This window comes from Lissotriton vulgaris, chromosome 3_1 (assembly GCF_964263255.1).
Source record: "Lissotriton vulgaris chromosome 3_1, aLisVul1.2, whole genome shotgun sequence".
Classification (NCBI taxonomy): domain Eukaryota; kingdom Metazoa; phylum Chordata; class Amphibia; order Caudata; family Salamandridae; genus Lissotriton; species Lissotriton vulgaris.
Genome location: NC_141689.1, coordinates 775,002,047 through 775,027,663, shown reverse-complemented (window position 1 = coordinate 775,027,663; position 25,617 = coordinate 775,002,047).

The following is a 25,617-nucleotide window of genomic DNA, read 5'->3' as shown; positions in this document are numbered from 1 at the left end:
TTCCGGTGATAAGCTGTGTTAGCACCAGGGATTTTATACCTGCTTTCTGCTGGTGTTAAGCAGGACGACTACCTGCAGCATGAAAGGTAACACAGCCAAGTGCCACACCGGAAAACACAGAGGTGCCATAGAGTCAATGAGCATAATACAGGGATACCCATGTGGGCCACAAGACTCATCGCAACAACCCTAGGACTGCCAAAGTGCCCCAAACCTGCATCTGAGCAAGTGTGTCCCTGTGGTCATTGTGTTAGCATGATAGGCACGGGCCCTGCAACATCACAGTGTGCTGTCTTCACAGGACGTTACCATGTCACCTCAGCATTGAAAGTGGCCCCGGACATGTAGCTATGCACGCATCCTCCTGCATGCACAAGCGGTGTGTGCTTGTCCGGTGTACACAGGTCAGCGCAGGGGTGTGCCTATCCGGCAAGGGGAACGGGGTGTCTTGGACATGTCCGTGTGCAGGAAGTGCGGTAAGTTTGTTTCTGTGTTCTGGTGTGGCCTGCCTCAAGGGCCGCAGTAGTCGATGTTGTAATGTGGCATGCACCACCTCCAAACGGCACTGTCATATTGTGGTTGGAATACCGCAAAACATTTGCGAATAGGCATTACAATAGTGTGCCATAGGAGTGCATGGGATACAACAGCGCACCGTACAAAAGTGTGGGGGCTCGTGGGAGGGAGGAGCAGCTGTTTGGCAATGTAACACACAGTGAACCCACCCATGTGCCACGTGCTGGGCATCTCATCCATGATGATTAGGGTCGCAGAAATCCCACAGCACCCACAACCGGCCTTTGTACACATTCTGTATGAATGCAGCTGGAGAAGTTACTGTAGGGATGATAGGTTCTTTGTCTGAGCTATCTTGCACTAGCATATCTGCTGCTCCGAGAAGGAACTTGCAAGTAGCCAGCCCCCTCTTACAGATACAATAATATTTGCATCCTTCTTCCACACTATGTACTGCCCTATTTGAGAACAATGAGTACACGTCCCACACTCAAAAGCCCTTAGTCGTAGTTAGTGTTCATGAAATGGCCTTCACACATACTCCCACCACACCCCTGCCCTGCACCCATTGCACAAACACTGGGCTCATTGCACCAAGCTGTGCCATTTCATCTACACCACAGGCACACGGAAAGCCAGGGCATCTACAAGCAGAGCCACTGATGCAATGGCAGGGCATCCCGAAAAATGGCCAACTCTATTCATATCCACATGTACCTTGCATGTCTGCTGCATGTCCAGGGTGCACTGCCTTTGGCAGTAATGCGGATCACTTACCGGCTGAGCTTCTGCATTGCAGACCTCACCTGCGTTCAACCAGTATTGCAATGTTGCACATGCCTATCTGAGTGGTAAAAGGACGTGTGCCTCTCCAACGAGTGGGTAGCTGACATGGATTACGAAGGGTGTGTGCGCCCCTTGTTGGCCCACAACCAGGAGTGTCATGGTGATACCCGTTTATATCATGCATGGATGTTTGGCATGCATGTTGAGAACTGGGCCTGGGAGATTGCACGTGCCTAGTATGCAGTGACCAAATTGCCCCACTTCCCGATTCTGCTTTGGTACACTTGGGGACAGTGGTTGGAGTCAGCACATCTGTCCCGGTCACTTGATGGATTACGTTGACGACATGTCAAATATTGTGGCCAACCATCACTCAATAGAGATAGTGGCTTATGCAGCTGGTCTCGCGTTCATGGACGAGTGACAAGGTACCTGCAACCACAACTCGATGTGCCACATTGCACGTGTCCCGCCGCATCATTGCATGTTGGACATCTGGTCATATGTCCCAAAACAACAGTGAACATGGCTGCATTGGTGTCAAACTATGTCCTAGGTGAGGACAACCAATGCTGCTTGACACTGATGTTAGTTGGTGATGGGCTACCCTGAGGTGAACCTGGACGTTTTCCTACGTTCCTTATTCAGGCATGCTGCTGCTTTTGTCTGCATATCGTGGCACTTCTCTTGGCCGTACTGGCACACACTTTTTTGTATAAAGTTTCCACATTTTCACTTGTCTACAACTGTGTTGTGTCTTGATTTGCATGCCAATGTGTGTGTAACGCACTCTATGGCTGCCTGCCATACGTGAATTGCTACCCCATCCGGACTGTCGGTTTGTACCTATGCGTTGTCATGTGCCTCTTTCGTACTAACGTGTTTAGACGCTTATCCGCCACAGGCACATGCATTTGTGTCCTTTGTTTGATTGTGCGAATGTTTGTGTTTGGATAACATTGTGATGGATGTTGATGTACTCTGCTTTGTATGTGTGTGTGCTGCATTATGTGTGAGATGTCCCTTCATGGGAGTTTTTGTTCACCCTCCTCCCTTTCAGGCAGTGTGGTTTTCACTTTTATGCTCGTTCAGTGGTGTGATGTTGGAGGTTGTGTGACTTGTGCTCCTTGTTAATGTGCATATATATATACATATATATATTTATATATCCCAAAAAGAAAAGTCACCTTGCTTTGAGAACGGCAACACAATTAAGAGGTCAATCCCTTCTTTATTGCAGGTATGCCAAATAGCGCATTACTCCTCCATGACAAAAAATCTCCATACGCGTTTCAGGCATCTGCCTTGATCACTGGCATGCACAAAGGCCCCCACAGCTGCTTGTACTTATACCATAGTCTCCACCCTCAGTAGCCAGTGCATTGTGGGTTAGGGACTTCATTGCCATACTGGAATTTTTTTCTCCGAAGTGGTAGCAGCGGGTGCTGTGTCCATATTAACAATATATCCCAAGTGGGCTGGCATGGTGGAAAACTGCAATGTCTCACAAAATATCCATACCCGCAACAGATGGACCTCAAACTCCACGAAACCCCAGTGACGGGTCTCGCAGCCAGCAGGATATGTGGGAGGCGTTCTCGCGGCGAGGAGCGCCGCATTTTAAACCCCCCCCAAAAAATGTCACGTTGCTTTGAGAATGCAACACAGTTAAGAGGTAAATCCCTTCTTTATTGCAGGTATGCCAAACAGTGCGTTACTCCTCCATGACAAAAAATCGCCATACGCGTTTCGGGAATCTGCCCTTGATCACTGGCATGCACACAGGCCCCAACAGCTGCTTGTACTTATACCATAGTCTTCGCCCTCAGTAGCCAGTGCATTGTGGGTTAGGGAGTTAATTGCCATACTGGCATTTTTTCTCCGAAGTGTTAGCAGCCGGTGCTGTGTCCATATTAACAATATATCCCAAGTGGGCAGGCATGGAGGAAAACTGCAATGTCTCGCAAAATGGCGTGTTACTCCTCCATGACAGGATTTTGTGGAGTTTGAGGTCCATCTGTTGTGAGCATGGATATTTGGCAAGATATTTCAGTTTTCCTCCATGCCAGCACACTTCAGATATATTTTTAATATGGACACAGCATGACTTTTCTTTTTGGGATAGATATATATATACACAGTGGAAAAAAGCGCGAGACGCCGAAACACGTCCTGTCTTTGCTTTAAACTAATGCACTAATAAACCATCTGGTGAAAAAGTACCCAAGCGAGTACGGCCCGTTCTTCACCCTTCACCGGGGATCGAAGCTGGAGCTGAATATATATATGCTCCTTTTAGGTTGAGGTATTATGACTACTGGGACAATTTTCTATTTGAGACACAAACATATTTTATCTTTTAGCCATTTTTTTAATATATATTGATGAACGTCCGTCAGCCAAATGCTGGCTGCCCATGCCTTACTTATTGGCTTTGCCCGTGCTTGGGTATCTGTTTTAGTGGGATTATAAGCCAGTATTTCAAATGTATATTTCTAAAAAAGACTGCATTTACACCATTTAATAATCCTGACATTCTAATTGTTTGCTATAAACGATCCAAAATGTTTAGAAGGCTTTAGTTACTTGAGAAGTTATTTCTTAATGCCTTGATTTATACTGCTTCTTAGTAAGTAGACCGTGTCAAATCAAATAAATAAAGTGAGAGTGCTGCATAGGTACTTGATTAATACGTTCATAGAGAATATGGCCCACTGTAAGGAACAGTGTTTATGTTAGTGCGTTGACCTGGTTTTTCTCAAGCGTACTTGATACGCCGCCATTTGCAAGTAACCCCTTGGCCGATAATTATTTCCAATGAAATGTAGCTAAGAGAATTTGGAAATGCTATTTCCTTAGTGCTTCAAATCAATTGATTGTTTCACATGGCAAGAACTCATTAGGTGTTCACTTCATTCACAGTGAAAGGTCAGAAGGCATTTAATCAGCCGGATTGTTATATTTCCTTCCGATGTAAACACAGTGGGAAGAACCATCAATCATACCTTTTGCTTTCCCTGTAGGAGCACGAAGAAGCTGATCACACACTCTGCTGTGCAGTGTGCACCCCCTGAAGCCCGTCAATCAAAACCGGGACAAGAAATATAGTATTATTCTGATATTTGATAACAAAGGGTATACTTCTGTGGAATAGGAGTTATTTTCTTTCATTCCTATCACCACCTTGCTAAATCTACCAGTGCTAAAAAGTAGAATACCATAAAGTGTAGAGTACCCTACTTCAATAATCCTGTCGGTAAATTTGATATTTCCATTTGTTCAATAAGTATGTTCAATGTTCTTTTACATTTCTCAAAAACATAACTTCTGAAGTCAAGATGTTGTGCTGAAAGTCTTGATTCCCGCAATAGAAAATGTGCGTGGGTTTTACTAAAATGCAGTTTGCTCAATCAATTTATGCAATATTAGTGCAGATCACAAAGATTATGGTGTACAGTGTCTTAATCATTTGACAACAGAAATCAAACTCAGGACAATATGGAAAGAATAAAAACGATATACTTTCTAATTTTGTATGATTTAAGGAATCCATTGGTCTCTTGCCCTCACTGGCTGGCCAGTAGAATATGGTGAACAGGGAAGGGGCATATTTACAAGTCCCTATCGCCATCACAGCATCAATTTTAGTGACGTTGTGGTGGCACCAGGAGCTTCGCCTTATTTACAAGGCAGCCTAAAGCCACTAAACGTGTCTTAACACTGCCTTGTGAAGAAAGTCCACTTTCACACTTTACTTAGCCTGAAAGGGGAGGGCAATAGGTGTTTTGCTGGGCGTTCCACGGCACCACCCATTGATTTTGAAAGCTGAGATCAAAGTGGCACCACCATCAGTCGATTGGGCAAGGCAAGTGGCCTGCGCCCTTCATGATGAAATAAAGGTGATCCAACAGTTTTGCACAACGATTAGGGGGAAGGCCATGCGAGGCGATTCTCGCTGTCTATAAGGCAAAATGCCTGGCATTAGCGTTATATGGTGCTGCAATTTGGGGCTATAAGCAAGTTGCAGAGGTGCAGAAGGTTGAAAATACATTTTTTCGTTCCCTCTTGCCTATCCCCCTATCTACTCCAACATTTGCTGCCCACCAGGAGCTGGGAATGGGGTTGTTTGTGATCTGATTAGCATGGCTCCACTTATCTGTTGGCTAAAAACCTGGCTTAACCCAGAAATAACGCTAAATCGCCGTATTTTAAAAGACTGTATTATTTTAGAAAGGGGAAATGAAATACAGTGGCTTTCTTACGTTAAGTCAATGTTTATGAAACTTGGGCGACCAGAAATTTTTGAAACCCCAGAGGGTATTGTTAAAGGAGATATAAGGTGGGTTAAAAAGCATTTTTTGTCCTTTAGGACACAGGAACGGGAGGCGGAGGAACTACAAAAACCTCTGGTTAGGGCTCATTTTCTGCTAGTCCCTTCACCCTCTATTGAGCCCTATCTAAAGCTAGTAACAAGACCATATCATCATTGGTTGCTAACTAGATTCCGTTTCAATCAGATACACCTTTTAATGGGAACCTTTCAAGGCTGGAGTAAACCAGAAAAGGCAGCACTTTGTGATTGTGGTAGCTGCTCAATCCAAGACACCACACATTTTATATTTGTGTGCGATCATTATTCTGATATTAGGAAAAAGTTTATAATTCTACTTTTAAGAGGCAAGGGGTTCTTACAGGTTAAACCTTCCTTAATGTATCTGCAATTATTGGATAATCCATGGAATATTTTTAATATCGCCAGTTATTTTGTAGCAGCTGTAAAATCGAGAAAATTAAGATGCCCAGTTATGTTTGAACCATGAATTTCTTTGTATTTACTTGTATTTGTATTTCGAAGGGATATGAAACTGAATTGAATTACATTAGGATTTTATGTGATTTTAATATTGTCTATTGTTTTAAATGTATTTTATGGTGTGTGATTTATATGTGTACTTTTGTGATTTTAACTAATTGAATAAAGTGGTTTTGATCATGATGATGATCCAACAGTTATTTTCATTGGAGATAGAAGATAGCACACCCTCCGTTTACGCAGAGGTTGAATGCGTATCTGCGCTTTCTTCCCCGAAGGTTCTCTCACAAAGGCTGTCACTGTCACAATTTCCCGACATCTAACTGGAAGACTCACTCACTTATCTATTGGGTCTCAAGTCAGGATCACCCACTGTTTCATGTCCTGCTAAACTAATACCGACATTAGCAGCCACCCTAAATGCACCAGTCAATGAGGTTCTCAACTCCTCATTGATAACAGGCATCATGCCTTCGGTCTGGATGCAAGCAAAGGTTTTGCCTCTCCTGAAGAAACCTAACGCAGGCCCCAACAATCCAACTAAACTATAGATCAATTTCCCTTCTCCATGCTTTTCCCAAGGTAATAGAGAAACAAGTTAACAACATACACACGAAGTACATGGAGAAACATAATCTCCTACAACCCAAGCAATCCGGGTTTAGGGCCAACCACAGCACTGAATCTGCCCTGCTAGAAGTGACTGAACACCTCAAAGATCAGCTGGATAATGGGGGAAGAGCAATTCTGATCCTGTTAGATCTGTCGGCAGCATTCGACGCGGTGCCCCACTGGATGCTCTTAAACAGATGAAAGAACATGGGCATAGAAGGGACGGCACTGGCATGGATTACATCCCTTTTGGAATATAGGGAGCAGGTCATCTGGACTCCTCCTTTCTCAGCCACAATTCCAAACATAAAGGTGGGAGTCCTGCAGGGCTCAGCTTTAGGTCCCACTCTATTCAATATATACATGTCAGCACTACAACCATTAGCAGAGGCACATTTCACCAAAATTGCCTCTTGCTGATGACACGCAGCTAATCTTCTCATGCAAGAAAGGGGAGGTTTTTAATGGGGATGCAATAAGATGCTGCCTCACCAACGTTTTTAAATGTCTGAAGCTGAATCAGCTTAAGTGCAATCCCGACAAAACCAAGATTATGTTCTTCGGTCAACCAGTGGAGAACAATTGGGTTCAGTGGTGGCCTTCAGATCTCTCCTGTCCCAGCACTGCCCAATCGATAGTGAAAAACCTGGGCTTAAACATTGACAACAAGGTCTCAATGCAGACTCAAGTTCAAGCCCCAGCAGGAACCTGTTTTGGAGTACTACAGATGCTTAAGAAATTCCTGCTGCTTCTCCTCCAGGACTCCAGGAAGACAGTGGTGTAGGCTCTGATGAAGTCCAGACAGTACTATGCTAATGCACTCTATCTGGGTTTGCCGGACTACCTGAATGCAGAGTCAGACGGATGTTTTGCTGTTAGCTTGTAAGCAACACGTGCACCAGGAGAAACCCCGGGCATCAGTAGAAGCTAATTAAAGGGAAGGAACACCTCAGAAGAGGAGGCATTTACCATGGATTAATACTTGCAAGGGAGACAGCAGGTTGTGGATGTTTCATTGCTGCGTATAGGACTATTCCCTTGGCCATAGAGGTTGATGAACTCAGCTGTTCGTAGATGGATAATACATTCATTTTCTAACCCTGTCCTGAGGAGGCCTAAGAAAGAGGAAGATAGGCTGAAGTGTGGTCACGTCGACGACTCATTTGTGGAGTAGTCAATGGAGATATAGTTAAGCATGGGCGAATTTTGCGAATCTGGCGTTCGCGAATTTTGCGAATTTGCGAACTCGCAATCCGCAAAGTCCGCGAATTCTCGCGAATTTGCGGGTTTCTTATTTTTTTTGTGTTCGCAAGGATTTTTGCCAGTTCGCGAGGATTTTGTACCAGTTCGCAATTGCGAACTTACATTTCGGCTTGCAACGGTCGTGATTATGTTGTTTCTACGTCTGGTTCATCATCACAGGTTCCCAGCACCCTCTGTTTCACCCCTGCCACCCTCTGTTTCACCCATGCCACCCTCTGGTACATCAATGCCACCCTCTGGTTCATCATCACTATAGATTATGGGGGGGAAAAGCAAGCACACCTGCCCTGCTTCAACTGACATTAATTAATTTGGGGTTGATTTATTAATGTGTCACTGTTTTAAAATTCCAGTCTGGCACCTGCTTCCTTATCTGTAATTTGCTTTCTGTTGCAGTGCAATTTTTTTTTCCAGGACCTTTGTGGCCTTCTTGTAGCTATTCTATGAGCCTGCTGTGAGGGTCAGAGCAGGGTCATACAATTGTTGCAACTAGCAACTGAACTGGGAATTTGCGGGGTTTTTTTTGTGTTCGCAAGGATTTCTGCCAGTTCGCGAGGGTTTTGTACCAGTTCGCAATTGCGAACTTACATGTCAGCTCGCAACGGTCGCGATTATGTTGATTCTACGTCTGGTTCATCATCACAGGTTCCCAGCACCCTCTGTTTCACCCCTGCCACCCTCTGTTTCACCCATGCCACCCTCTGGTACATCAATGCCACCCTCTGGTTCATCATCACTGTAGATTATGGGGGGAAAAAGCAAGCACACCTGCCCTGCTTCAACTGACATGAATTAATTTGGGGTTGATTTATTAATGTGTCACTGTTTTAAAATTCCAGTCTGGCACCTGCTTCCTTATCTGTAATTTGCTTTCTGTTGCAGTGCAATTTTTTTCCAGGACTTTTGTGGCCTACTTGTAGCTATTCTATGAGCCTGCTGTGAGGGTCAGAGCAGGGTCATACAATTGTTGCAACTAGCAACTGAACTCTGGAGGGGCCCCAGTCAGGAAGCACTACAGGGAATGGTTACTAATGATGAGTTTGAACTTTTGCACCTGCTGAATGCTTTCACTTTTGCAAAACTCGTTTTTCTGCAGAACAGCATTACAGCAACTGTAATGCCCCAAACAAGCTTACTTGTGAAAGTTGATTTCTAATCCAAAAGTGATCCAAAGAAAGTCAAAAGGCCTCAAATCCAAAAAAGTGCAGGCAAATGTCAACCTGAGGAGTTATTCTGATAAAAATCATCATTTTCAGAAGGTCTATGCTGCTTGCTAGTGGATTTCTTGTGCAGAATTGCAATTTTTGTAATTTTGCGAGTGCGAGATTGTTGCTGCCTACATGTTCGCAATTGCGAACTTACACTGCACGCCGCAAAATTGTATCACCAAGAAAAAAAAATCCGCTGCGTGCGAATTTGCGGATTTTCAGTAAATTCGCGAGCATTCGCGGATTGCGAATTTACCGAAAATCCACAAAATCCGCGAGCGTAATGGATTTTCCGTCCATGCTTAGATATAGTGCACGTCTAAATTAGAGAGTGTCACACTGTAAATTATAGAAGTAGTGGTTCTGACTCAGAAGTGTGTGTTTACGACTACCTCCTAGTGGTCTGTGCAGATGTGAATGGAAGCCACTATCTAAAATGTCATTATTATTTAGGGTCACTTTGTGTTTTTTGTAGAATTTATGTCCTTATACAGAATGTGATTATATGTGAAGCTTTGAAATTCATTGATAAGGTGTTATTGGGTATGAGGAGACAATGCAAGTATGATAGATTCATTGTGAACTATAAAACACAGGGAAGGTAATTTAAAAATACCTTCACCAAACTTAGTGTATTATTTATTCCTTCATACAGACTGTTACTCATACTATATCTGATACCCAGGTTTAGAAGGGTTATTTGGGTATATTCCTGTTGCTTTTGAACTGGACTACCTGCTACAGCATTTCCAGGTAGTGCAAAATGTAGCAGCAAGAGCAATTCTTAAACTCAAACCCAGATCACATATGATTCCTATCTTAAGTCCTTACATTGGTTCCCAGTTAGGGAAAGAATACAATTTAAGGCTCTGGTTATTTTTTCAAAGCCTTCCATGGAACAGGCGCCGCCTATCTTAGAAAAAGAGTTAGCCATATATATGCCCACCAGGACACTTAGATCATCAAACCCCAACCTGGGTTGCACCCCCAAAGCTCGTATGGCAGCAGATCTTTTGGATTTTTGGGAGCCCACATCTTAAATAAACTACCCTCAGCTCTGAGATCTTCAACAGTGCTCTCCCACTTTAAAAAACAGCTGAAGACCTGGATATTTTAAAACTAAGCCTTGTAAGGTATGTACTTGTTAATTTCCAGCGCTGGTACATTCCGGAAGGAGTAGGTGTGCATTATACAAATACGGTTCATTTATTCATTTTGATGCTGCCCCCTATTTACAAGGGTGGAGTAAATAGGAGGCAGCACCAAAATGAAGACCAGGAAAAACCTGGCCTTAAACAGGCAAAATGAGGAGAAATTCTTTATTTCTTTCAGTGTTTGCTGTTTGCATGTGTGCTGCTTTGTGGAGCACACATGGAAACAGCAAAATGCCAATGATTGTTTATGGGCAGGAAGGTCTCCCCACTATGTCCGTGCTTACTCTCTTGTTAGCTTTAATTATTTATTGTCTGGATTTGTGTATGGATTTTTATATTTTTATGAAGTCAGTATCTGAAGTTATTTTAAGCTGAAAATGTTAGTCATTTATTTTATTGTGATGTTGATGAACTTTGATTGCAAATTGCTGAACAAAGTTGTTTTGACCTTAACTGAACTGAAATTGTTTTTCTGCGAAATATGATGATATGTCATTAAAGACTCAATTCAGAATTTGGGCAACATGGTATCCATAATTTTGGTTCACTATTTTACCCATGGTCCAAAATACTGAAATTCAGTCATTGGTTAACAGAATACATTTGTGCCATTCCTTTATCATATTCAGATTCCGTTCAATAGAGTTGCACTTGTCAATCCATTTGCTTCTTAGCCTTGGAATATTCATGGAGAGGTCTCCTCCCTGCCAGGTTATTGTGCAACATTCACAGTCAGCCTCCCAATATTATCGGAGGCATGTTGATGTTGATTTTGGTGTGTTGATCTTTGTTTTCATAATAAAAATCTTGAAATTGATCATTTTCCATTGACCAAAGTTTCGGAAATCTGGTCCATGATGAAAGGCTCAAAATGATTTTCATCTATCGACTTATTGTCTGCTTACTGTAAGATCCCTCTGCATTTGAGTAGTAATAAATATACTGCCTGTATCACTCCTGATGTTTTTCATGTTAAACAGGATAACATTCAGTGTAGCACCTCCTGCAGCAGTGTATCAACAGCATACGTTTCAATTGTTTAGCAAAAAGCAGGGTATTAAGTTCTTTAAAGAGAATATGATTGTCTTCGCAAAGGATAAGCAAGAGCATGGTGGTGTAGACCTTAGAAGATAAGTCTTATGGATGAATTTGCAAAAGGTACATTTGCAGTAAATGGTGTCAAATACCTGTGGCATATAACTAGAGAAGATGATGTGAAACCTAAACTGTATCTTGTGAATTCTATTGACCTTGTCATGATGTAAGGTCATTTTTAGGGATGACTGAATATTATGCAAAATTTGTACAGGATTTGTGAGTAAAATGTATCACATTAGAGAGCTATAGAATAATATTTTGTTTTGTCTAAGATTGTCAGAGGAATTGTGATACCATTAAGAAGGCAATAGTAAATGCTTCTGAATTGAAGTGTTCTGATTTTGAGAAGAGTAATGTGATTACAATTGATGGATAGATGAACCAATTAATAAATGATCAAGTGAATGAAAGGATGAATGATTGCTTATTGTACAGAGCAGCAATCTGGCTCAATGGCCATCCTGGTGCTGTCCTTGATAAAGACAGAACACCTGATATCAGATTAGATGGTGGAGAGCAGCCACTTTTGAGCTGTTTCCTAAACCAACCCTCTTCATTGATGGAGTGAAGGAAAACTGGAAGATCATTTTCCTTTAGAGCTAGAATTGCAAATGACCAGCCACCTCTTCTATCTCATTGATTTTAGGATTATGAAAAAGATTACAATTGGAATATCTTACGTTTCTACTTGTAGATTGCTGTTTGAACCTAGCTGTGAAGTTTTTTGGCCATTCCTAAAAAAGACTCTGTGTGCAAAAATCTGAGATTTAAAAAGGGTGTATTTTTTCACTAGCAGCTAATGGAGTTGTTTCAGATGAGCTGCCACAGGCAAATGTCAGGAGAGTTTTAGAACAATGTATGCCTCTGCATACTAAACAACTTGTACTAGATTGGTTAGAAATTTAGGGAGCCCGAGATAAAGTAGTCATTTCTGGAGGAAATAAGTGTAGGCACTGCAATTGTCCACAATTATAGAAGCAACGGGTTCAGGGACAATCTGAGTGTGACTAGTATGAAAAGAACAGATTTGTGATTGACATACTTTGTAGACGGAAAGATAGCTCATTTTCAAATGTAATGCCCGTATTCCTAAATACAAAAGCTGGTGGGGTAGGTCAATTCTGAACTCATAAATCATTTTATTTCAAATATTGGAAGTAAAAGGGCATTGCTTATGTTCATCATCTGTTGCCTCATACTACCATTTTGTCTTTTGCTCAATTACAAGAACAATATACTCTAGCTGACTCTTGCTTACAACAATGCAATCATTAATTACTGGTTAATGGAACCCTGACTTATGCCTTTAAGATTACTAGGGGTACGCGAGCGAGTGCCCTCTCTCCCCGTTGCTCTTCAATATGTATATAGAACCATTTGCACAGGTACTTAGGGAAGATTCTAACATCACTTCTTTTAAATATGGAGAGTGGGGGAGGAGGGTGGCCCTGTATGCCGATGACAACCTGATACTGACAGCAGATCTGGACACAGCTTTCCCGATATTTATCAAACAGGCGGAAGAATTCGGTAAAGTTTTGGGATATGAAATGAATGCCAGCAAAACCAAAATAATGGCATGGAACATAAGAGACACACAACTTCAAGTCAGTTCTATTATGCGATATTTGGGGGTCAGAATCGTGCAGGATTTAGGGAAAATTGCAGAACTTAATCTAGATCGAGTTTTAAAAAGTGTCAGAAACAGATGAAGTTGTGGGCTCACCTCCCATTATCCATCCTGGGGAGGGTCAATTTGGTCAAAATGTCAAAACTGCCCAAACTCACATTTCGTTTTAATACAATCCCGCTGTTTTTTGACAAACATCTGATCGAAAAATTCCAAGAAGAGGTAAACTCCGTTATCTGGAAATACAGATCGATTAGGTTAGCATGGAAGAAGCTTAGACGGAAGAGAGAGAAAGGGGGACTGGCGCTGCCCGATCTCCAATATTATGCCTGGGCTTTCCAGCTCTCACTCAAGAATGCTGCTGAAAATGACTACCAGTATAGGGGGAGGAGATATGTTTTGGGCCATGTTAAGGGGTGCTGGTTTGCTAGAGAAGAATTTATGTTTAAGTTTGGGGATCAAAAATTCTTCAAAAAGGTCAAACTTAAGGTTCTTCAGTCGATAGCAAAAAATTAGGCTAGAATAAGAAAAAAGGAGGGGCTTAACTAGTTTTCAAATTTAGGGCCACTTTGGGACTCCCAAGGCGCACCTGAGTGCCTTCAGGATAGCCTGATAAATCCATTAAGGGATGCTGGGATTACAGTGTCGGGAGATCTGTTGAATGAAGACATTTTTGTCTCCTGGGAAGATCTAAGAGAGAGAGTATGGACAGGTCTCTTTAGATTTAAGTATATAAAGCTAAAAAGCTGGGTAAAATCCCAGCTCAGTCGTAATACATCCTTTGGTAAGGGTAGCAACAGCTTGGTGTGAGACCCGTGCGGAAAAGAGAGGTCTCAGTGTGGTGTTCGGCTATCGAGGAGGAAGTGGATGGGGTCTTTAAGCTTACAGATGAGTTATGGGGAGAGCAGATGGATATACGGTGTGATCTCGTATGGCAGGACTCATGTAAAACCCTTTAAAGAGTAGTTTAACCTGCTTGGTTGAAGCGGAACCATCTGTTCACTGTTCATAGAGCGTATTTATCCCCTTTTAGGTTATCACAATTTTTTGAAGGGAAAGTTTGTAATAAATGTGGGATGGTTGAAGCATCATGAAAAAATGACCAAGCGGAAACCGCTTGCCCTTTTCGCACTGTTGCGATTGCAACCTGTCTAGGTTGAAATGTTTCAACACATTAGTTTACTTATGAAAAAATCATGAATCATTTTCTTTGTGAGCATTAAATTTTACTAGCATTTCAAATTCATCAGAACATAAGATTCACTTAAATGTCAGTGAATATCGCAATTCATAAGTTTCTAAGGATTTTTATACACAAATCGGTTTTCTTATGCATCATGAACAATCAGAAAAATCTTGCCCAAACATATAGCCCTGCCCAATGCATTTCGGGCCTGTTAGGCCCTTCTTCAGGGGCGATACCTGCAATCAAAAGAAATACAAAAAACTAGGTCACATAAATGACATCTGGTTCTCCAGATACAAAGTACTTAGAATGTCACTGTTTTAGTAATCATGCATGAATTTATACAATGTCACTTTGTCCTAAGCGATTGTAATATAATCACAAAAGTAAACACATCAACTTAAAATTACGCACTCACTTGTGTTCATGTAAGGCGTGTGTAAGAAAGATATAATTTCGTAAAACGCTGAAAGAATGAAGAGTGTGGTCCGTTGTACCTAAAAAAACACAAGCGCTCTCGTTAGAGAGTTGTGGAAACCAAAATTGGAAGATAACAAAACACGCAAAGGCCTGAGATGGCACTTACTGCTGAGAGAACACAGCGTAGTACAATTATAAAAACTGGCGAGGTCAACAAAGTCCGTGCAGTCTATGCTTGTTCGCGTCTTGGGAAAATAACTGTGTAGAGCCTGAGAAGAACGTGACAATAAACACTCCGTCAGGAATAATATCTACATCCAATGAAACTGCAAAATAACCAACGTCTGTATCTCACTGTTTCACTTACGTTACAGCGTTCCAATTACACGGCTTGTGTTTTATTCCTCTAGCATGCTGCGGACCTATTCACAACTCTCTCTGGCTAAACCTGCATACCGCTGGAAACAAAAGCGAGAACGGCGGGAATCAATTCCACAGCGTTCTAATATTCAAGCTCCCTCTAACTGCTTTCCTAATGCTGTGCTCGTACCTGATAATAATCTGGAAAGCTTCTATGCACGCAAGTCTCTCCTCTTTACAACCGGTCACTGGATCGGATGGTAATCCGGAAACAAGTTCGAATCTCACGGCGACGGCCCGTGTTTATGACGCGTCTAGATGTAGGCATGGAAGACGGACTATTGAGAAACCGGGAGAATCTGATAGGCGCCATGTTGTAGTGTTGTGGTATGTTAATGATGATGAGTGATGCACTGGTGAGGTGCGTCTAATACAAATACAAACAATAGAAAAAATTCCGTACAGTAAAGGAACATAATGTGATTATAAAAACAATCATGCAAACTTATGAAATATAGTAGACCAAGGAAACAGTCCTCCTGCGTGTTAAGATGCGCATATATCATAGAAAACACGTTAGATCTACTCGATCATTGATCCCTTTGGGATCTTGTGTCTGAAGTTTTTTTATCCAGAAAATTTCTCTTTGTAACAGAGTTTTCGTGAGTGTTTTTCCGGGTGATGGGGCCACCACTTCAAGGATCTGGAATTTTAGTTGGGCTATGGTGTGCCTACTTTTTTCCCAATGTACTGCCAAACTGCTCTTTGTGTTCTTATTTCGTATTGTACTTTTATGCTCGGATATGCGAGTCTTGGTTTTTCTCTCAGTTTTCCCCACATATAACAGCCCGCAGGGACATTTGATGGCATAAATCACGTTCATAGTATTGCAGTCTGCATTGATTCTGATGGGAATGGTTTCCCCCGTATGTGGGTGTTTAACTGTGTTGGTTACGATTACATTGTTGCAGTGTACACAGTTTTGGCATTTTCTCATACCCTTGTAGCTTTCTGTGGTTTTCACTGGATAAGGTTTCAACAGCTCCTTGATATTGCGTGACCTCTTATAGGCAAAAATTGGTTTATTGAGAAATAGATCTTTGAAATCAGTTTCCTTGCTTAACAAATCCCAATGGCAATTGATACTCTTTTTAATCTCTTGCGAGCTGGTTGAGTATTTTGAAACAAATACCTGTCTTTGTAAAGGCTGTTTCGTTTTTTTCTCAAATAAGGTTTCTCTGGATAGCTTGTCAGTTTTCTCTTTTGCTGTTTGAAGTACATCAATGGGATATTTTTTGGATAAGAATCTATTGTGTATGGTATCAAGATTGGTTTGTAAAGTTTCTTCTTGGGAGCAGATTCTTTTAGCCCTTAGCATTAGGGAGTATGGCAGATTATTTATCAAGCTTTTTGAATGAAAACTGTTGTACGACAGAGCTGTGTTTCTATCAGTTGCCTTGTGATACACCTCTGTGTCAATGGTGTTATCTCCAATTTTTACTTTTACATCCAGGAAAGGAATACCTTCCTCTTCAATGCTGTGCGTGAATTTAATGTTCTCATCCTTGAGGTTAAGCTCTGATATCTTTTGTTCCAGCAGGCTTTTGGAATTCTGCCAAATTAGAAAAATGTCGTCTATGTACCGACAATATAGAACTGTGTTGTTTATCCATTCATTGTCTGTCAGTATATATTGATCTTCGAATCTTGACATGTATGTATTTGCATAGGCTGGGGCCCCAGAAAAACCCATGGAGGTCCCTTTGTTTTGCAAATAATAGACATTGTCCCATTTGAAATAACTGTGATGTAAACAAAAATGCAAAAGTTCCAGTAAAAAAATCTTGTTGACAGGTAAGTTTTCTTGTTTTAACAGAGCCCATTCCACAGCCTCTATGCCAGCAGAATGTGGTATAGAGGTGTAAAGGGCGCTGACGTCCATGGTCCATAGCAGCATGCCTGGTTTGACAGTTACTCTCATTAGTTTTTGTAAGAAATGGGTGGTGTCCTTGGTATAAGAATACCATGACTGTACGAAAGGTTGCAAAAACTGATCAATGAATTGGCCCAGAGGCTCGAAGATGGTGCCACATCCCGTGACTATGGGACGAAATGGTGGGTTAGAAAGATTTTTGTGGACTTTTGGCAGCATATATAGTCCTGGCTGCTTGGGAACTGAAACTGTGAGAAATTGTCTTGTTTTGCTGTTGATCCATTTCATATTTTCAGCAGTGTCTAATATCTTGTTTAGTACCTCCTTGAGTTCCTTAGTAGGATCATGATCCAATTTGACGTATGTATTATTGTCAGAGACATGCTCAATCACTTTTGACTCGTAGAAAGTTTTATTCATTACAACAATTGCTCCCCCTTTATCAGCTTGTTGGATTTGAATGCTCTGGTTTTTTGCTAATTCTTGTAATGTATCTCTTTCATATTTAGAAAGGTTCCATTGACTTTTCTTGGAAGTGTTTATCTTTCTAAGATCATTTAGCACTAGATTTTCAAAGGCGTCTAAAATTTTGTGAGAGGTGGGAGCTTGAAAGACTGACTTTGGTCTGAACTCCATGTATTCAGGTGGATCTAGCTCTGAGGTTTGATCAGGGAAGTTGGAAAAAAAATATCTTAGACGTAAGACTCTCATGAATTTGAAGAAGTCGATTTCAATTTCAAGAGGATTGGTCTGGTAAGTTGGCACAAAGTTCAACCCTTTGTTGAGAACTTTGATTTGTTGAGGTGTCAAGTCATACATTGAGATGTTCAACACTAAGTTGGTCGTGTGCTCCTCAGGTTGGGTTTTGTGACCTCCTTTGCCTCTCCTTGTCTTCCTTTTGTTTTCCCTGGAGGTTGAGTGGTGTCCGCGTCCTGGGCGGAAAAAGACGTCTTGGAGGAAGATGCAGTTCCCTCATTGCTTGTTATTTCCATTACGTCAGGTGGTGTAGCAACTGTTGGAGGTTGTCTGGTGGCTTGAGTTTCTCCCTCTGAGACCACACTTTCTTGTGAAGATGTATTAGGTGTTCTCTTTGTGAAGGTTCTCCTTTGGGCGTACACCTCCGCCCACGTGTACACTTCATTCAGCTTATAGTCCAGTGTATCACGTTTATACTTCCTTAGTTTTCCCTCCTGAATTTCTTTAGAGTGTTTATCCATTCTGGCATTCATTTCTTCCAGAAACTTAGACCAATCTTGTGAATCCATCCTGGTTTTTAGATCTGATTAGATAAGATTAATTTCCTCTGTGATTTCATTAATGACTACTGCTAGTTCCTCTAACAACAATAGGATTAGGTCCAACGAACACTTATTAAGCACAGCATACCAGCGGTCCATAAAATCTTTCTTCATGTGAAAACGAAAAAGCATAGGTTTTATAGGCATTCTTAAACCCCTAGGTATCCTCTTGGCACGATGATATTGCACAAGTGTTGACGCATGGAGGCGTTGGTTCAATTGTCTTTTTGTCAAAAATTCTAATTGTTTCAATTGTTGTGACAAACTACTCCCTTGTACATTGAAGGACCTGACATCATGTATCAGGGAATAAATTTCTGTGGCTTGTTCGTTGGTATAAGCCAATATATTGGCACGATTGTCCGTGAGACTGGTTATGGCATCAAAGGACATTATGAGAAATGGGTGCTCACTCCCTGTGGACTGGGTAACAAAACAATAATTAGTAATGGGAGAGGCACTCCTATCGATATAAACAATAGACACTTATTTTGTGAATGATAAACATCAATAGATTACGCGTGCTGAGAAGGGAGACACACTGTCCAATGTGTGTCGGTATATTAACATGAAAAAATGACCAAGCGGAAACCGCTTGCCCTTTTTGCACTGTTGCGATTGCAACCTGTCTAGGTTGAAATGTTTCAACACATTAGTTTACTTATGAAAAAATCATGAATCATTTTCTTTGTGAGCATTAAATTTTACTAGCATTTCAAATTCATCAGAACATAAGATTCACTTAAATGTCAGTGAATATCGCAATTCATAAGTTTCTAAGGATTTTTATACACAAATCGGTTTTCTTATGCATCATGAACAATCAGAAAAATCTTGCCCAAACATATAGCCCTGCCCAATGCATTTCGGGCCTGTTAGGCCCTTCTTCAGGGGCGATACCTGCAATCAAAAGAAATACAAAAAACTAGGTCACATAAATGACATCTGGTTCTCCAGATACAAAGTACTTAGAATGTCACTGTTTTAGTAATCATGCATGAATTTATACAATGTCACTTTGTCCTAAGCGATTGTAATATAATCACAAAAGTAAACACATCAACTTAAAATTACGCACTCACTTGTGTTCATGTAAGGCGTGTGTAAGAAAGATATAATTTCGTAAAACGCTGAAAGAATGAAGAGTGTGGTCCGTTGTACCTAAAAAAACACAAGCGCTCTCGTTAGAGAGTTGTGGAAACCAAAATTGGAAGATAACAAAACACGCAAAGGCCTGAGATGGCACTTACTGCTGAGAAAACACAGCGTAGTACAATTATAAAAACTGGCGAGGTCAACAAAGTCCGTGCAGTCTATGCTTGTTCGCGTCTTGGGAAAATAACTGTGTAGAGCCTGAGAAGAACGTGACAATAAACACTCCGTCAGGAATAATATCTACATCCAATGAAACTGCAAAATAACCAACGTCTGTATCTCACTGTTTCACTTACGTTACAGCGTTCCAATTACACGGCTTGTGTTTTATTCCTCTAGCATGCTGCGGACCTATTCACAACTCTCTCTGGCTAAACCTGCATACCGCTGGAAACAAAAGCGAGAACGGCGGGAATCAATTCCACAGCGTTCTAATATTCAAGCTCCCTCTAACTGCTTTCCTAATGCTGTGCTCGTACCTGATAATAATCTGGAAAGCTTCTATGCACGCAAGTCTCTCCTCTTTACAACCGGTCACTGGATCGGATGGTAATCCGGAAACAAGTTCGAATCTCACGGCGACGGCCCGTGTTTATGACGCGTCTAGATGTAGGCATGGAAGACGGACTATTGAGAAACCGGGAGAATCTGATAGGCGCCATGTTGTAGTGTTGTGGTATGTTAATGATGATGAGTGATGCACTGGTGAGGTGCGTCCAATACAAATACAAACAATAGAAAAAATTCCGTACAGTAAAGGAACATAATGTGATTATAAAAACAATCATGCAAACTTATGAAATATAGTAGACCAAGGAAACAGTCCTCCTGCGTGTTAAGATGCGCATATATCATAGAAAACACGTTAGATCTACTCGATCATTGATCCCTTTGGGATCTTGTGTCTGAAGTTTTTTTATCCAGAAAATTTCGCTTTGTAACAGAGTTTTCGTGAGTGTTTTTCCGGGTGATGGGGCCACCACTTCAAGGATCTGGAATTTTAGTTGGGCTATGGTGTGCCTACTTTTTTCCCAATGTACTGCCAAACTGCTCTTTGTGTTCTTATTTCGTATTGTACTTTTATGCTCGGATATGCGAGTCTTGGTTTTTCTCTCAGTTTTCCCCACATATAACAGCCCGCAGGGACATTTGATGGCATAAATCACGTTCATAGTATTGCAGTCTGCATTGATTCTGATGGGAATGGTTTCCCCCGTATGTGGGTGTTTAACTGTGTTGGTTACGATTACATTGTTGCAGTGTACACAGTTTTGGCATTTTCTCATACCCTTGTAGCTTTCTGTGGTTTTCACTGGATAAGGTTTCAACAGCTCCTTGATATTGCGTGACCTCTTATAGGCAAAAATTGGTTTATTGAGAAATAGATCTTTGAAATCAGTTTCCTTGCTTAACAAATCCCAATGGCAATTGATACTCTTTTTAATCTCTTGCGAGCTGGTTGAGTATTTTGAAACAAATACCTGTCTTTGTAAAGGCTGTTTCGTTTTTTTCTCAAATAAGGTTTCTCTGGATAGCTTGTCAGTTTTCTCTTTTGCTGTTTGAAGTACATCAATGGGATATTTTTTGGATAAGAATCTATTGTGTATGGTATCAAGATTGGTTTGTAAAGTTTCTTCTTGGGAGCAGATTCTTTTAGCCCTTAGCATTAGGGAGTATGGCAGATTATTTATCAAGCTTTTTGAATGAAAACTGTTGTACGACAGAGCTGTGTTTCTATCAGTTGCCTTGTGATACACCTCTGTGTCAATGGTGTTATCTCCAATTTTTACTTTTACATCCAGGAAAGGAATACCTTCCTCTTCAATGCTGTGCGTGAATTTAATGTTCTCATCCTTGAGGTTAAGCTCTGATATCTTTTGTTCCAGCAGGCTTTTGGAATTCTGCCAAATTAGAAAAATGTCGTCTATGTACCGACAATATAGAACTGTGTTGTTTATCCATTCATTGTCTGTCAGTATATATTGATCTTCGAATCTTGACATGTATGTATTTGCATAGGCTGGGGCCCCAGAAAAACCCATGGAGGTCCCTTTGTTTTGCAAATAATAGACATTGTCCCATTTGAAATAACTGTGATGTAAACAAAAATGCAAAAGTTCCAGTAAAAAAATCTTGTTGACAGGTAAGTTTTCTTGTTTTAACAGAGCCCATTCCACAGCCTCTATGCCAGCAGAATGTGGTATAGAGGTGTAAAGGGCGCTGACGTCCATGGTCCATAGCAGCATGCCTGGTTTGACAGTTACTCTCATTAGTTTTTGTAAGAAATGGGTGGTGTCCTTGGTATAAGAATACCATGACTGTACGAAAGGTTGCAAAAACTGATCAATGAATTGGCCCAGAGGCTCGAAGATGGTGCCACATCCCGTGACTATGGGACGAAATGGTGGGTTAGAAAGATTTTTGTGGACTTTTGGCAGCATATATAGTCCTGGCTGCTTGGGAACTGAAACTGTGAGAAATTGTCTTGTTTTGCTGTTGATCCATTTCATATTTTCAGCAGTGTCTAATATCTTGTTTAGTACCTCCTTGAGTTCCTTAGTAGGATCATGATCCAATTTGACGTATGTATTATTGTCAGAGACATGCTCAATCACTTTTGACTCGTAGAAAGTTTTATTCATTACAACAATTGCTCCCCCTTTATCAGCTTGTTGGATTTGAATGCTCTGGTTTTTTGCTAATTCTTGTAATGTATCTCTTTCATATTTAGAAAGGTTCCATTGACTTTTCTTGGAAGTGTTTATCTTTCTAAGATCATTTAGCACTAGATTTTCAAAGGCGTCTAAAATTTTGTGAGAGGTGGGAGCTTGAAAGACTGACTTTGGTCTGAACTCCATGTATTCAGGTGGATCTAGCTCTGAGGTTTGATCAGGGAAGTTGGAAAAAAAATATCTTAGACGTAAGACTCTCATGAATTTGAAGAAGTCGATTTCAATTTCAAGAGGATTGGTCTGGTAAGTTGGCTCAAAGTTCAACCCTTTGTTGAGAACTTTGATTTGTTGAGGTGTCAAGTCATACATTGAGATGTTCAACACTAAGTTGGTCGTGTGCTCCTCAGGTTGGGTTTTGTGACCTCCTTTGCCTCTCCTTGTCTTCCTTTTGTTTTCCATGGAGGTTGAGTGGTGTCCGCGTCCTGGGCGGAAAAAGACGTCTTGGAGGAAGATGCAGTTCCCTCATTGCTTGTTATTTCCATTACGTCAGGTGGTGTAGCAACTGTTGGAGGTTGTCTGGTGGCTTGAGTTTCTCCCTCTGAGACCACACTTTCTTGTGAAGATGTATTAGGTGTTCTCTTTGTGAAGGTTCTCCTTTGGGCGTACACCTCCGCCCACGTGTACACTTCATTCAGCTTATAGTCCAGTGTATCACGTTTATACTTCCTTAGTTTTCCCTCCTGAATTTCTTTAGAGTGTTTATCCATTCTGGCATTCATTTCTTCCAGAAACTTAGACCAATCTTGTGAATCCATCCTGGTTTTTAGATCTGATTCGATAAGATTAATTTCCTCTGTGATTTCATTAATGACTACTGCTAGTTCCTCTAACAACAATAGGATTAGGTCCAACGAACACTTATTAAGCACAGCATACCAGCGGTCCATAAAATCTTTCTTCATGTGAAAACGAAAAAGCATAGGTTTTATAGGCATTCTTAAACCCCTAGGTATCCTCTTGGCACGATGATATTGCACAAGTGTTGACGCATGGAGGCGTTGGTTCAATTGTCTTTTTGTCAAAAATTCTAATTGTTTCAATTGTTGTGACAAACTACTCCCTTGTACATTGAAGGACCTGACATCATGTATCAGGGAATAAATTTCTGTGGCTTGTTCGTTGGTATAAGCCAATATATTGGCACGATTGTCCGTGAGACTGGTTATGGCATCAAAGGACATTATGAGAAATGGGTGCTCACTCCCTGTGGACTGGGTAACAAAACAATAATTAGTAATGGGAGAGGCACTCCTATCGATATAAACAATAGACACTTATTTTGTGAATGATAAACATCAATAGATTACGCGTGCTGACAGTGACATTCTAAGTACTTTGTATCTGGAGAACCAGATGTCATTTATGTGACCTAGTTTTTTGTATTTCTTTTGATTGCAGGTATCGCCCCTGAAGAAGGGCCTAACAGGCCCGAAATGCATTGGGCAGGGCTGTATGTTTGGGCAAGATTTTTCTGATTGTTCATGATGCATAAGAAAACCGATTTGTGTATAAAAATCCTTAGAAACTTATGAATTGCGATATTCACTGACATTTAAGTGAATCTTATGTTCTGATGAATTTGAAATGCTAGTAAAATTTAATGCTCACAAAGAAAATGATTCATGATTTTTTCATAAGTAAACTAATGTGTTGAAACATTTCAACCTAGACAGGTTGCAATCGCAACAGTGCGAAAAGGGCAAGCGGTTTCCGCTTGGTCATTTTTTCATGTTAATATACCGACACACATTGGACAGTGTGTCTCCCTTCTCAGCACGCGTAATCTATTGATGTTTATCATTCACAAAATAAGTGTCTATTGTTTATATCGATAGGAGTGCCTCTCCCATTACTAATTATTGTTTTGTTACCCAGTCCACAGGGAGTGAGCACCCATTTCTCATAATGTCCTTTGATGCCATAACCAGTCTCACGGACAATCGTGCCAATATATTGGCTTATACCAACGAACAAGCCACAGAAATTTATTCCCTGATACATGATGTCAGGTCCTTCAATGTACAAGGGAGTAGTTTGTCACAACAATTGAAACAATTAGAATTTTTGACAAAAAGACAATTGAACCAACGCCTCCATGCGTCAACACTTGTGCAATATCATCGTGCCAAGAGGATACCTAGGGGTTTAAGAATGCCTATAAAACCTATGCTTTTTCGTTTTCACATGAAGAAAGATTTTATGGACCGCTGGTATGCTGTGCTTAATAAGTGTTCGTTGGACCTAATCCTATTGTTGTTAGAGGAACTAGCAGTAGTCATTAATGAAATCACAGAGGAAATTAATCTTATCGAATCAGATCTAAAAACCAGGATGGATTCACAAGATTGGTCTAAGTTTCTGGAAGAAATGAATGCCAGAATGGATAAACACTCTAAAGAAATTCAGGAGGGAAAACTAAGGAAGTATAAACGTGATACACTGGACTATAAGCTGAATGAAGTGTACACGTGGGCGGAGGTGTACGCCCAAAGGAGAACCTTCACAAAGAGAACACCTAATACATCTTCACAAGAAAGTGTGGTCTCAGAGGGAGAAACTCAAGCCACCAGACAACCTCCAACAGTTGCTACACCACCTGACGTAATGGAAATAACAAGCAATGAGGGAACTGCATCTTCCTCCAAGACGTCTTTTTCCGCCCAGGACGCGGACACCACTCAACCTCCAGGGAAAACAAAAGGAAGACAAGGAGAGGCAAAGGAGGTCACAAAACCCAACCTGAGGAGCACACGACCAACTTAGTGTTGAACATCTCAATGTATGACTTGACACCTCAACAAATCAAAGTTCTCAACAAAGGGTTGAACTTTGTGCCAACTTACCAGACCAATCCTCTTGAAATTGAAATCGACTTCTTCAAATTCATGAGAGTCTTACTTCTAAGATATTTTTTTTCCAACTTCCCTGATCAAACCTCAGAGCTAGATCCACCTGAATACATGGAGTTCAGACCAAAGTCAGTCTTTCAAGCTCCCACCTCTCACAAAATTTTAGACGCCTTTGAAAATCTAGTGCTAAATGATCTTAGAAAGATAAACACTTCCAAGAAAAGTCAATGGAACCTTTCTAAATATGAAAGAGATACATTACAAGAATTAGCAAAAAACCAGAGCATTCAAATCCAACAAGCTGATAAAGGGGGGAGCAATTGTTGTAATGAATAAAACTTTCTACGAGTCAAAAGTGATTGAGCATGTCTCTGACAATAATACATACGTCAAATTGGATCATGATCCTACTAAGGAACTCAAGGAGGTACTAAACAAGATATTAGACACTGCTGAAAATATGAAATGGATCAACAGCAAAACAAGACAATTTCTCACAGTTTCAGTTCCCAAGCAGCCAGGACTATATATGCTGCCAAAAGTCCACAAAAATCTTTCTAACCCACCATTTCGTCCCATAGTCACGGGATGTGGCACCATCTTC